This window comes from Herpailurus yagouaroundi, unplaced genomic scaffold (assembly GCF_014898765.1).
Source record: "Herpailurus yagouaroundi ecotype Mexico unplaced genomic scaffold, PumYag 208, whole genome shotgun sequence".
Classification (NCBI taxonomy): Eukaryota; Metazoa; Chordata; class Mammalia; order Carnivora; family Felidae; genus Herpailurus; species Herpailurus yagouaroundi.
This window is the reverse complement of record NW_024412439.1, coordinates 2,405,111-2,418,723: the sequence shown is the minus strand read 5'-3', so window position 1 is coordinate 2,418,723 and position 13,613 is coordinate 2,405,111. Positions and strand designations below refer to the sequence as shown.

The 13,613-nt window shown below is 53.3% G+C and overlaps 1 long non-coding RNA gene across 3 annotated transcripts in view; it reads right to left on the bottom strand.

The window, feature by feature from the left end:
• Positions 1-13,613, bottom strand: part of LOC121015836 (uncharacterized) — a 41,328-nt gene that overhangs the window by 5,260 nt on the left and 22,455 nt on the right. Inside the window, exons 4-5 of one of the 3 annotated variants that reach the window (XR_005783987.1) lie at positions 8,719-8,831; positions 702-712 (exon numbers count right to left, since the gene is read on the bottom strand). This is a non-coding gene — a long non-coding RNA (uncharacterized LOC121015836). Of the gene's footprint in view, positions 1-701; positions 713-8,550; positions 8,632-8,718; positions 8,832-9,135; positions 9,226-13,613 lie in introns of those variants that run through there. The other 2 variants (XR_005783988.1, XR_005783989.1) reach the window with 2 other exon arrangements.

Here is a 13,613-nt window from a genome sequence, read left to right as displayed (position 1 = left end):
TTTCTTTCTTTCTTTCTTTCTTTCTTTCTTTCTTTCTTTCTTTCTTTCAAAAAAAGCAGTGTGAGGTTCACATCACATGGAGTATATAGTACAGAGATTTCCCATAAGCCCCCTGCCTCCACCCATACACAGCCTCCCCTGTATCAATATATGCATTTGTTATGACTGATGAACCTGCACAGGCATACCATTATCATGGATCCTGAGCTTTGATTCATGTTCCAGGGTGCAGCCTGGACATTAATACGTTTGGGGTTTTTTTTTTTTGTTTAAGTTCCCCAACTGATTCTAATATACTGTCCGGGTTGAGAGCCCCGACGTAAGCCAATAATGAAGTGTGTTCTCCCAGCCGATGACTGATTCAGGATGAACATGGGATCCAGTTGTGGGCGACAGGGTCTGAGAGGAGGTCTACTGGGGGATTCTGGGAATAGTTTCTTCCCTAATAAAAATAGAAGCACACGAAGGAATGACTTCTCTTCTTAGAGGTTGGTGTGTCTGGATGTGACATTTGGAATAGTGCAGCCATCTTGTGACCAGGAGGACAGCCCCCTCCCCCACCCCCTCACCCCCCGAGGCTAAGCAGACCTACCAAGAAGGATATGGCAGAAGGATGGGAACAACTTGGCTTTTCAAAGACATTATTAGGCGGGGCGCCTGGGTGGCGCAGTCGGTTAAGCGTCCGACTTCAGCCAGGTCACGATCTCGCGGTCTGTGAGTTCGAGACCCGCGTCGGGCTCTGGGCTGATGGCTCAGAGCCTGGAGCCTGTTTCAGAGTCTGTGTCTCCCTCTCTCTCTGCCCCTCCCCCGTTCATGTTCTGTCTCTCTCTGTCCCAAAAATAAATAAACGTTGAAAAAAAATTTAAAAAAAAGACATTATTAGGCTACTCTAGATACCCTGTTGTTGGAGTCTGTGTTATATGTGATAGCAAATTGTCCTTAAAACAATTTTTTTTGAAGAGTATTTGCACTTATTCACATTTGAAAGCTTGGAGGGAATCAACCATTTTCCCCACAACAGTCTCCAATCACTTCCCCTCCCCTCAGCTGGTGTCCATCTCTCTCCTCTTGGCTCTCTGTCCACTCCTTGTTCCAGTGTCTTCCAACCGGGTCTGGCTTGTTCCCCTACCTGAGACTCCTGCTTGTAATTTCCAGCAATTTGTCCCTCCCTCATCACCCCTCCCTAGCCCTGCAAGCAGGTGCCAGCTGAGCCTCCTGATTCTAAACACCCATGCCCACTGGCCGCTCACTTAGGCTGCTGCCCCCAAACTCTGTATCCTGTGGGGTGCCTGAGTGGCTCGGTCGGTTAAGCGTCTGACTTCAGCTCAGGTCATGATCTTGCGGTTCGCGAGTTCGAGCCCCACGCCGGGCTCTGTGCTGACAGCTCGGAGCCTAGAGCCTGCTTGGGATTCTCTGTCTCCCTCTCTCTCTCTGCTCCTGCCCTTCTCTCTCTCTCTCTCTCTCTCTCTGTCTCTCAAAAATAAATAAACACTAAAAAAAAGAAAGAAAGAAAGCTGCCGGCAGGAAGCAGAAATGGATGCTGAGAGCCAGCTGACCTTGGGCAGCACTGTGAACTTGGGGCAGATGACTGAGCCCCTGCAGCCTGTTTCTTGGGGTATCAACACTTAACTCTTAGGATTAGTGTGAGGGTAGGATGAGTGATGGCAGGGAAAGCACCGGGCCTTGTGAGGGGCTGATTAATTTTAGTTATTACTTTTGCTGCTTTCTCCTGGAGTTCCCCGAGCCTGGGCCAGTCCCTTTATTCGCGAATAGGCACTGGAGGTCACTGGAGTTTGCAGGGAGGAGAGACAGAATGGCCCTGAGAGGGTGGCCCAGCAGTAGCCTTGGACGACCAAGGCCCCCGTTCAGCACTAGCCTCTCCCAACGCCCTGCCCTCCCGGCTCCTGCTGGCCGCACGCCGGGCCAGCAACTGTTGTCTCTCAGGCCAGGGGTGTGATATAACCCGCATCTTTGACTTTGTTTATACAAAATCTTGAAAACACCGGTTGGGTGTGGCTTTCACTGCTTAATTCCTTAGAGGCGATATGGGTTGTTTGGGCAGGCGAAGCAGCCACATGTGCAGCAGCTGGCCAGGCTCAGAGCCAGGAGGAGGACAGGCAGACGCTGGCAGTCTCTCGCCGGCCACTCCCTTCTGCAAGATCCAGAATGCGGAGTGCCTGGGGGCAGCCCCGCGCCCTCCCGACCCCCCACCCATCCCCATGCACATCTTCCAACCGTGCTCACTATGGGACAGGACCCTCTGCCCCTGGTTCCTGCCTGGCCCTCAAGTTCTCTACCCCTCTGCCAGAGGCCAAGCGATCTGGGAGCTGGCTCTAGGCCTCTGTCCATTCTTCCAACTGGCTTCAGCCTCTTAGCAAAGCAGAAGGAGAGACACACAGAGCATGAGTGGGCGAGGGGCAGAGAGAGAGGGAGACAGAATCCGAGCTGTCAGCACAGTGCCCGACGCAGGGCTCGAACTCACTAGCCGTGAGATCATGACCTGAGCTGAAGCTTAACCGACTGAGCCACCCAGGCGCCCCTGACCCAGGCTTTTAAATAGCAAGATGGGGAGAAAGATCACACCCCCTGTTCCCTCATATGACAATGGTGCCCCACAGGTGCCAAGCTTCCGGAACAACTGCCTCATCCATGCTGGGAATGCTGCCCAGGCCTGGTCCCAGGGTGCTACGTTCACAGAACATCTTCCCTTTGAGTCAGGGCCAGACATGAGCTCACAAGTCCTCATGTGATCTTCTGGTAAATAAATGTTCGTGCCGGTGGCTCTTTCGTTTGAAAGACAACAGCTCTCTGTTCCCCTGAAGCTTGTCTGCCTAGTAGGAGTTTACAGGGTCGGGGACTGGAAGAAACTAGGATAATGACTTCTCTGTGTCGGGAGGGCGAAGGAGTGAGACCACAGAAGGCCCAGCACCCACTCCAGCTGTGCCCTGGCTGGAGGAACATTCCAACACTGAGTTCTTTTTCAGAGAACAGGCCAACAGCTGCTAGACAGAAAAAAGTTTTCTCCCCTTTTCTGCTCCAAAGCTGTGCCCAGTGTGACGAGGTTTGGAAGGTGACCGCAAGACAGACAAACCATGACTCCTGTACCCCAGGCCCAGGGCAGACATCACGAGTTAATCGGAGCACTGTTTTCTGCTGAACTGTCTGTGGTTCTCCATACAGCCGGGAGCAGGCCGGAGAAAAGCTCTCACCCCGGATGTAGTAGAAAGTCATATACTTCAGTATAAAACAGATCCAGCCTCCCATTCTGGCCCTGCCACTTTATTTGAGCAAGCACTTGGCTTTTGTGTTCTTATCTGTAAATCAGAAATAAGCCTATATCTACCTGGCAAGGTCAGTAGAAGATCAAATTCGGTAACAGGTCCAGTGCTGCTTGCCCGTGCGCGCTTGTTGGAGGGACGCCTGTTTCTACACGCACCCTGACATCGACACATACACTCCTACACTCCACGCAAACATAGTCTGCACGAAATCTGTAGGGATGAAAGGCCACAAGCACAGCTCAAGTTTTCTCTCGGATCTTCCTCTCCTCCTCCTGCTTCTCCTTCTCCATAAAGTGTGTAACGCCCATAACAACATTTGTTATGCAGATTATGCAACCTACTTAAGAAACCCGAGAAGGGCTCTGGGCTGTCAGCACAGAACCCAAGGCAGGGCTTGAATTCATGAACTGTGAGATCATGACCTGAGAGCCGAAATCAGACGCTTAACCAACTGAGCCACCCAGGCGCCCCACCAGAGTCTATGGTTTTTTTTTTTTTTTTACCATATTACGAGTCAAGGACCAGATTTTAAGAAAGAAAGAAAAAAGTCCCTAATATTTATTAAATGTCTACTATGTTCCAGGCACTTCTGTGTACGTTAGCTCGTTGACTTCTTGTAGCAACACCTTCTGTGAGGTTTAGATTTTTTTTCATTTTTAATTTCTGGCAAAAAAAACACACACAACATAAAATTAGTCATCTTCAAGATTTTAAAGTGTTTCGTTCAGTAGGGTTACGTATTATGTATTTTTGTGCAACCGATCTCCAGAACCTTTTTTTTTAGCTTTGCCAAACTGAAACTCTATCCCCACTAAAAGACTCCCCATCCTCCCCTGCCCTCAGCCCCCGGCACCCACCATTTTATTTTGTGTGACTTTGACTCTGCTAGGTACCTCGTAGAGGTGTATCCTTTATTTTTTTTAATTTTTTAATGCTTATTTTTTTTATTTTTGAGAGAGAGAGTGTGTGCGGGGGAGGGACAGGGGGGGGGGGGAGACACAGAATCTGAAGCAGGTCCGAGCCGTCGGCACAGACCCTGACGTGGGGCTCGAACCCACGAACCGTGAGATCACAACCTGAGCTGAAGTCAGACGCTCAACCGACTGAGCCACCCAGGTGCCCCAAGGTATCTCGTTTATGTTTTTGAGACCGACTTACTTCACCTAACACGGTGTGTGTTCAACGTTTGTCACGTTCACGTGTGTCGTGTGGCCCGTGTCAGAATTTCCTTCCTTTTTAAGGATGAATGACTGCCCATTGTAGGTATAGACTGCGTTATGTTTGATCCTTTATCCCTCAGCGGACACGTGGGTTGTCTCCTCTTCGGGCCATGATGAGTAACGCTGCTGTAAACAAGGACCGTACCAGCATGTTTGAGTCCCTGCTTTCAATTCGTTCGGGTCTACACCCAGAAGTGGAATGGCTGGACCGTGGGGTCATTCCGTTTATGTCACGCCCTTGTCAGGAAGAACAAACCTGACGAGAATCAGTGCCTTGCCCACATTCTGCGGACGTGGCAGAATCAGGATTTAACCCGCCTGATGTAACTGAGCTGCCTTTACAGACTTCCCTGTCTCCGGCTGAAAGACACAATGAGGCCCGATTAAAAACTGGGAAGAGTGTAGTTGAGTCGAAATCTACTCGAATCAGGCAGGGCCAGACCGGAAATGCTTAGGAACACTCCAGACGGGAGCCCCGGGGAGAGCCCCGTCCTTGGGTTTTGACTTCTTAACCTTGAAGCATTTATAGGCTTGGGGTTTGGTTTGCTTAAAGGGGCTACGAAGACATTAGGCTTCGGTCTAATGTTGTGCTCGTTTCGTTGCAGTGACGCCGCCCTGAGCAAACAGTGGGGTTCAACGAACTACCTCATGAAAGGGGGACGGGAGTGAGGGGAAAGTAGGGATGCACTCTTCCCTCCCAGGCTGGCATGCGACCTGACGGGTCAGGAAAGGTCTTGCTAGGTGGTTGGGGAGCCTCCTTGGCCCTTCACAGGCAAGACCCACGTCTCTGCCTCTCATTGGGTCTGCTCTTCCAAATCGGCTGCCTCTGCCGCCTAGGGCTCCAGTGACCCTCTTGGCTTGGGATTTCACACAGCGGTGCCCAGGCCTAGCAGGCGCCAGCTTCTCCAAACTTACGGGTCTCCGGCCACCTTCTTCACCAGGAACCTTCTGTCAGGCCCAAGCGCAAAGTCCCAGGAGAGTGAATCTGAGTGGCCCAGCCTGGAGGCGATCACGGGGCACACAGGACCACCCCCTTCCGGGCACTGTGAGGGGGTAGGGGCCTGGTGTCCCGGTGTCTGCGCGGGGTGTCCCCTGGGTGGCCTCTCTCTGGGCGAGGTCCACGAGCTGCCCCTGCCCACCAGCATGACCGGGCAGTGTCCCCCGGGCTCAGTAATCCGGGCCATCTGCACACAGGCTGGGCTGAATTATGGCTTGTTTTTAAATAAAGGCAAGTTTATTCCCACCATTCAGCCGCCTGGAGCCAAGGCCCAGCTTCCTGTTTGCGCTCCCGGCTGGGTCACGCGCTAGCGCCCGAGGCAGGTGCACTGGCTGGGCCTTGCTTTGACCTCAGAGAGCCCCTTGCGTGAGGCCGGTCCCAGTCACTCCCTGCTTGTGGACAACAGTGGTCCCTAGTCCCCCGGCAGCCCTTGGGAGGGATCTCCGCGGCCCTGCGCCCAAACCTTCAGGCCCTGCTCCCTGGATGGCTCCTGCTGGTGGCCAGACAGACCCCGTCCGGCAAGGCTGAGGAAGTCCCTGGGCTCCTACAGCACAAACAGCCGCTTCCTGACCATGAGGTTCCCCCTAGGATAAGCCCTTCTGGGAGCTGAGATCTCTGAGCCCACCAAATCCTCCAACAGGGGGATCCCTCCCTCCCTCGCTCTCTCCTGCTCCAGGGATTCGGCACATTTCAAAGGTGTGGGTGCTTCTGTGATTCCTGAAGTTCGAAGTTGAGGAGGGCTCTGCGGGCAGAGCAGACACGTCCTGGGGGAGAGGGAAGTGGTGGGGAGTGAGGGGGAGGCCCAGGGGCTCCAGCTCCCGGCCCCTCACCCACAAGTAGCCCCCCAGCTGTCCCTTCAGATGCCTCGGGGTACGGAAGGTCTGACGCCACTTCCCAGACACGGGGGCGTGGGCCTTTCGACCTCCTACCCCTTTTCTTCCCATACCAAGAAGAGGCCTTGACTTCACCCAGGGCAGGTGTTAGAACAGTTCCTGACATGTAGAAGAACTCAAGGGGAAAAAAAACGTGCTTGTCAATGAACGTGCCTCTGGGACGTTCTGTGCCTCTGTGCCTTTGCACAGAACAGCTCCCGGGGCTTGTCTCCCCGCGACGGGAATTTTAAAAAGCACAACTCCTGAGGGTTAGATTCGGAAATTGTGGAAATTTCTAAACAAGGAGGACCCAGGTGAGTGAAGGGCAAAGGAGAAATCTTGATTCACACCAGCACCGCCACCAAGGGCCTGGAATATTGAGGAAGGAAAGGGTGGTCCTGGCCTGGGAGACGTGAATAGCCCTCTCTCCACCTCCCTCTCCCTTCCCTGCCCTCTGGAAGCCTTGTGACAGCCCTGGACTGGTCTCACCCCTCCCCTCTCTCCCTCCGAGGAGCTGCTCATCCTGACAGGCAGAGGACTCTGGTGTCCTGGCTCGGGATCCTGCAGTGACACCAGGAACGTCCAGATGTCTGGGGCTGATGTTCTGGAGGGCCTCCCGCCAGCGAAGCACCTCCCTGCGCCCCACAAATGGGGCCGCTTGCCACCCCTCTTTCCCTCTGCCCCCTCCGAGTGCCCGCTTCTACTCCTTCTGGTCCTGGGCTCCTGGTGAGCTGGCCTGGCCTGGCCCTACCTGCTGTCTCTCCGTCCTTCAGGACCTCCAAGTGCACCTGCTGGGCCTGGTGGCACCAGGCGGACCTGGGGTTTGGATCGGGTTCAGCCCGGCCCCAGTGTGGACTTTGCCTGGTTCACACAATCTGTCAGAGCCTCTGACCCCGCGCCAGGCATGGGGTCAACCCCCCTGGGGTTGTCAGTCCATTAAGCAGCCGACTCTCGATTTCGGCTCAGGTCGTGATCTGGTTTGTGGGTTTGTGGATCATGCTTTGTGGGTTCGAGTCTTGTGTTGGGCTCTGTGCTGAGAGCCTGGAGTCTGCTTCAGATTCTGTGTCTCCCTCTCTGCCCCTTCCCCGCTCTCACTCTGTCTCTCTCTGGCTCTCAAAAATAAATAAACATTGAACAAAACTAATAAAGAATAAACAGCTTTATTGAGCTATAGCTCACCCCTTTCGAGTATACAATTCAATAACTTTGAGTGTATTCACAGGATATTCACAACTGGAGAACGCTGTCATCACCCCCTAAAGAAGCCCTGGACCCCTTAGCTGTCACCTCCCCTTCCCCCCTCCCCTCCCCCAGCCCCTGGAAATCGCTTCCTCTTCTGGTTATTTTCATCTAAGTGGAACGGTATACTATTTGGTCTTTTGTGACTGACTTCTTTCACTTTGCGTGTTTTCAAGGCTCATCCACAATGTAACAGGTGTCTGTACTCCATGCGTTTTTATGGCGGAATAAAATTCCAGTCTTGGCTGGACCTCTCTTTGTTCCTCCCTTTATCGGCCGATGCACGCCCGAGTGTCTCCGCTTTTCGGTGGCTGTGAAGGGTGCCACCACTGCGTTCTTAAACTAAAGGTGCATGGAGGGGGGAGGGCATTTTCCTTAGAAATCTCAGCAAATATTACCTTTTCAAAAATTTTATTTATTTTATTTTTTTATTTCTTTTTTTTTGAGAGAGAGAGAGAGAGAGTGCCCAAGCGGGGGCAGGGGAAGGGCAGAGGGGGAGGGAGAGAATCCCAAGCAGGCTCCACACTCACAGAGCCCGACACGGGGCTTGATCCCACGACCACGAGATCATAACCTAAGCCACAATCCAGAATGGGATGCTTAACCGACTGAGCCACCCAGGTACCCCTTGTCTACTGTTTTTCATAGACTTAAAAAAATTTTTTTTGATGTTTTATTTTATTTATTTTTAGTTTAATGTATTTTATTTAATTTTTTTCAAAAAAATTTTTAAACATTTATTTACTTTTGAGACAGAGAGAGACAGAGCATGAACGGGGGAGGGTCAGAGAGAGAGAGGGAGACACTGAATCGGAAGCAGGCTCCAGGCTCTGAGCCGTCAGCCCAGAGCCCGACGCGGGGCTTGAACTCACAGACTGCGAGATCCTGACCTGAGTTGAAGTCGGACGCTTAACCGACTGAGCCACCCAGGCGCCCCTGGCTTAGTGTATTTTAATAGCAAACTTACAGGAACAGCACAGAAGACAGACAACATTAAAAACATGTACTTGCATGTAGGACAACTCAGAAAGCTATAGTGAATGGATGGCATCTGCCGTATGATAAAAAAGCTACAAACACCATTTAGATGCCGTCAATAAGAAATTTACTTGTTTAAAAAAAAAAAAATCCAAATGCTGGCATTGTCCAGAAAAATGTAACAGGTTTATTTATAATTGTTATAAAGTTGAACTGCTGACACGTGTTCACTGAAGCATTCCGACTTGCATTCATGCTTTATGTCCCCGCATTTGTATTAAAAATTCACAAATGAAAATGGAAAAACTGCCAATACCTGATTTCTGTCCCCGATTTTTCCATTTGCAATCATATACTTCGGTACCTTCTGACCCCGTGGGGGGGAAAAAATATATCTAACGTTCAGAACTACCAACAACGGGAAGAAGAGAAAAAAAATTTTTTTTGTTTTTCAAAGAATGAAATGTTTTCCATCGGAGTGGATTCTTAAGCACGTTCTCCGCGTATGCCGCGCGCTGGCTGGATGTCTTTTGGAATAACTGTCACACGTTTGGCACGGATGGGCACACAGGTTGGTGTCTTCCAAGAGGCCCACCGGGTAGGCCTCCCTTGCCTCCTGCAAAGCACCGATAGCCGCGCTCGGGAAGCGCAGGTGTGTTTTGAAGCCCTGAGCAATCTCTCGCACCAGACGCTGGAAAGGAAGTTTGCGAATCGGAAGTTTGTCTAATTTCGCGGAGTGCCGCGGTACCAGGCCCGTAACGATGAGGTTTCTTCACCCCTCCAGTAGAGGGCGCACTCTTGCGATCGGCTTTTGCGGCCAGTTCCTTCCTCGGTGCTTTACCCCTCCGTGTCCATTTGCGGGCAGTCTGCTTTGCACGAGCCGTGGCGCTGAGACCTCCTCACTTAGCCCCCTTCTCCTTCGGCTGGAGCTCGGCGAGCTAGAGGCGGCGCTGGCGTGTTTTTATTTTTTTTTGTTTGTTTTGTTTTGTTTTGTTTTGTTTTTTTGAGAGAGACAGAATGGGAGCAGGGAAGGGGCAGAGAGAGAGGGGAAGACACAGAATCCAAAGCAGGCTCCAGGCTCCGAGCTGTCAGCACAGAGCCCAGCTCGGGGCTCGAACCCCCAAACCGTGAGATCCTGACCTGAGCCGAAGTCGGTCGCTCAACCGACTGAGCCACCCAGGCGGCCATAATAGACTTTACTTTTTACAACATTTTTATGTGTATATAAAAATTGTACAGAACATGTAGAGTTTTATTTCCGTTCTCCGTCTCCCCCAGTTTTCCCTATTACTGATTCCTTGCAGGAGGACGATACATTTATTATAACTAAGGAACCAATGTTAGTACATTCTATTAATTAAACTCTGTAACTTACATTAGGGTTCACTCCTGATGTTGTGTGTTCTGGGGGGGTTGGACAAATATACTATACAAGAACATGGATCCACCATTGTAGTATCATACAGAATAGTTTCACTGCCCTAAAAGTCCTCCTTCCCTGCCGTTCATTCCCCCCTCTCCCCTAAACCCTGGCAACCACAGATCTTTCTACTGTCTCCATAGTTTTGCCTTTTCCGGAATGTCCTATAGTTGGGATCTTACAGTAGACAGCGTTTCCAGATTGGCTTCTTTCACCTAGCAACCTGCATTTAAGGTTGCTCGCTGTCCTTTCATGGCTTGAGAGCTCATTTCTTTCTAGTGCCGAATAATGTTCGTTTTTATTCCTGCAAACGTTTTCCCAGTCGGAAAGGCCCCCGCCATCTTTGGCTCCTGGAGCCTTGCCCTTGGCAGGGCCTAGGTGGGGGCCTCGCTGTGCCTGCTGGGGCTTTGACAGCTGGCTCTGTCCCTCTCCCTTACCTGTCAGGACTGGGCTCTAGGCGTTTCTGTGGGGAAGATGCCCTGTGAAGCTTTGTGGGAGGAGGGAGGGGGGAAAGAAGGAAGGGGTGAGGCCTGGAGGGAAAAGGTGCTGGGTGGAGGCAGAGAGAGAAGGAGGCAGCTGCCTTGGGGGTGCCGGGGTGACCTCAGGCATTTCGGTCAGGCAGATGTTGGTCACCGCTCAGCTGGAGGCCTGGGGACAGGCAGGAGGCCGACCTTATCCTTCCCAGCTGTCCTTTGTTCTGAAGATGTGTGGAGCTGAGGGACCGGAAGGCCAGAGTCCCCACTCTTCCCAGTGGGTAACTGGGAGTCCTCCAGTCACAGGGCAGTGAGAAGGGGTCAGAGAGAGAAACTCTGGTTCCCCGGCCTGGGGGGTGCGGGGCTCCGGGCAGCCAAAGGGCAAATAACAGGCTCAGGCCTGGTAAAGTGTAACCAAGTGAAGAAAGGTTAACAGAGGCCCCAACATCCACGGTATCTGGCAGGACGCCCCGCCCCCGGCCAATCAGTTACCCGACGGCAGATCCAGGGACCGGGCCCACCCCCAACAGGACTCGTGCTGGCATTTGCTGCTGCTGGCCTGTGGCAGGTGCGGGGGCCTGAGGCCCCCCCACCCTGAGTTTTCTGGGCCATGTGAGTTGTCCGGGCCAGTGGCTTCTAGTGCAGTTCCAGACGTGTCTCCTTACCTCATGGCTGTGAGTTGAGCCCTTCTTGTGAGCCCTCCAGGTGCCTTGCGAACAGTGGAAACCAACTTCAGGCTCCCCCTCCTTGGTTGAAAGCCTCCTTAACCTCGGGGTGTGTTGAGGAGGTCTTGCAATGTCTCCCCCTTCCCCTTCTTCCGTGTCCCGCCTCCTACTGTTCCCAGGACTTTGTGAGCTTAGGTCCTTCCTCCCTGTGGGGGGTCCTGGGCAGGCCTGAGCCCCCCTCCCCACTGTGTGCAGGAGACTTTAATCTGCTCCACCCTTGCGGGGTGGGGGGGTGGTCGGGGGGAATGGGCTAGACAGGGGAGAGGAGACAGGAAGAGCAGAGACGGGAGGGGGGAGGGGAGCGAGTGTGCCTTTGGAGAGTCACAGAGGCGACAGGTGGTCTGCCATTCTTCCCATCGGGGAGCAGAAGCCGTTAGGTCTGGGCAAGCCCTGTGATTAGCTCTGGCCAACGGGCAGAAGTGACCTGTGTAACTTCCCAGGCTGTGTCTTGACACGAGCGTACTTTCCTCCATGCACTTCTGGAATGTTCTCTCCTCAAGCCAACCCCGTGTGGTGAGAAGCCCAAGCTGCCCAGAGAGGCCCTGTGAAGGAAGATACAAGTAGGCAGTATGCCAGCCTCAGCAGAGCGGGCTACCGACAACAGGCACCCCCTTCTGGAACTGTCCAGGCTGGGCCGGGCCGGCCCTACCAACTTGTAACCAAAAGAGCCAGTTGAGGGGCGCTTGAGTGGCGCATTCGGTTAAGCGTCCGACTTCAGCCAGGTCACGATCTCGCGGTCCGTGAGTTCGAGACCCGCGTCGGGCTCTGGGCTGATGGCTCAGAGCCTGGAGCCTGTTTCCGATTCTGTGTCTCCCTCTCTCTCTGCCCCTCCCCCATTCATGCTCTGTCTCTCTCTGTCCCAAAAATAAATAAACGTTGAAAAACAAAACAAAACAAAACAAAAGAGCCAGCTGATCCCAGCAGCCTAGTAGACTCGTGATACAAGTGGTGGCTGACTTAAGACGGTAAGTGTGGGGCTCATTTACTATGCAGGACATGCGGGTGATTTATCTGTACAGCATCCTGTCTTTGGGGGGAACCCCCTGCCCCATCCAGGGGGCACAGCTCACCCCTTCCCGCCCACTCCTCTTCCCTTCCCAGCGCTGGCTGGCTCCTGCTCCTGTTTCCCAGAAGTTGGCCCCTGAGACTGAAGGGGTTGGAGTTGAGTCATCTCAGGGGCTTGTCTTAAAAGCCCTGGGTCCAAAGTTGCCCTGATTCTCGTGTTTTCACGGCTGGCTGCTCAGCTTTCTTCAGCCAATCATCACCGGCCAATCATTATTCCCTGCACATTCCCTCCCTCCCCCTCCCCACCTCCTCGCTCTTTTGGGCATTATCTCAAGTCAGCTCCTCCTGTTTCCACCAAAGAACTGTGACCCCGAAACTGAAATCGGTGCGAGGGAGGACATTGTAGGTCACCACGCCCCTGGGAGGAAGGTCACCAGGGAAGTAACAGGCTCCGCGAGGTCACCGGGGATTCACGGTCCTGATACCGGGAACTGAACTGCTGATCGATGTGGTGTCTGCTTATCTGAGGCCGCAGGGGATGCGGGACAGGAGGGTGGCACACTGGCCCCCGTGGTGCTGGACAACTTGGCATGGGGGCGCCGACACCCCTGGGCTCTCACCTCCCTGGGGGACGGCACTCCACATTGGCTGTCGCAGCTGGTGTCCCAGAAAACCAGACTGGGAGGCTGAGTCTACAGGTGGCTGAACAGACACGCAGCAGAATTTATAGTCACTTGGAAGTGGGAGGTGGTTGGGGGGGGGTTAGTAGTGGGGTGTAGGGTGTTCCTTGAAAAAGTCTGGAAGCACAGTCACGTGGGAGCATTTAGAGGACTCTTCCTGGAGGAAGCAGTTCCCACCGTGCCCCTGGGCCTGAGGCAGCAACCCTGCCATGCCACCGGGGCCCTAATGCCTTGTTCCTAACCACCACCACCCCCACCCCGGTCTGGACACCCACCCAGGGCCTGAAAGGAGTGTGAGAACGAATAGCTTTATCCAGAAGGAAATGTAGGAATTATTAGCTAATGCAAAAATGCTGGGGAATATTGTGGGAAATGCTTTGGGGACGCTCAACCAAGGAGCTGCCTTCTGGAGAACGAGCTGGCCCTGACCTGCTGCGGCTTAGTGCCCCACTGGTCTGCACGGGTAAAGCCTGACCGGAAGCAGTCGGAAGGTGCTGGACGCAGGCCATTTGCACCAAATACCTTCCATCCTGGTGGGGGCGGGTTTGCCTTCATTAAACCAGACTTTGGATTTAGATTTACTTGCCTGCCCCACACCCGCGGGGTTCACGGAGGGCACCCCCACCCCCACCGCTGGGGACTCCCACAAAACATGGATTCTGACCACAGAAGTCACTTCGCGGCTGCAGGAGTAAGGCAGTGGACTTAGGCTGGTGGGGTCAC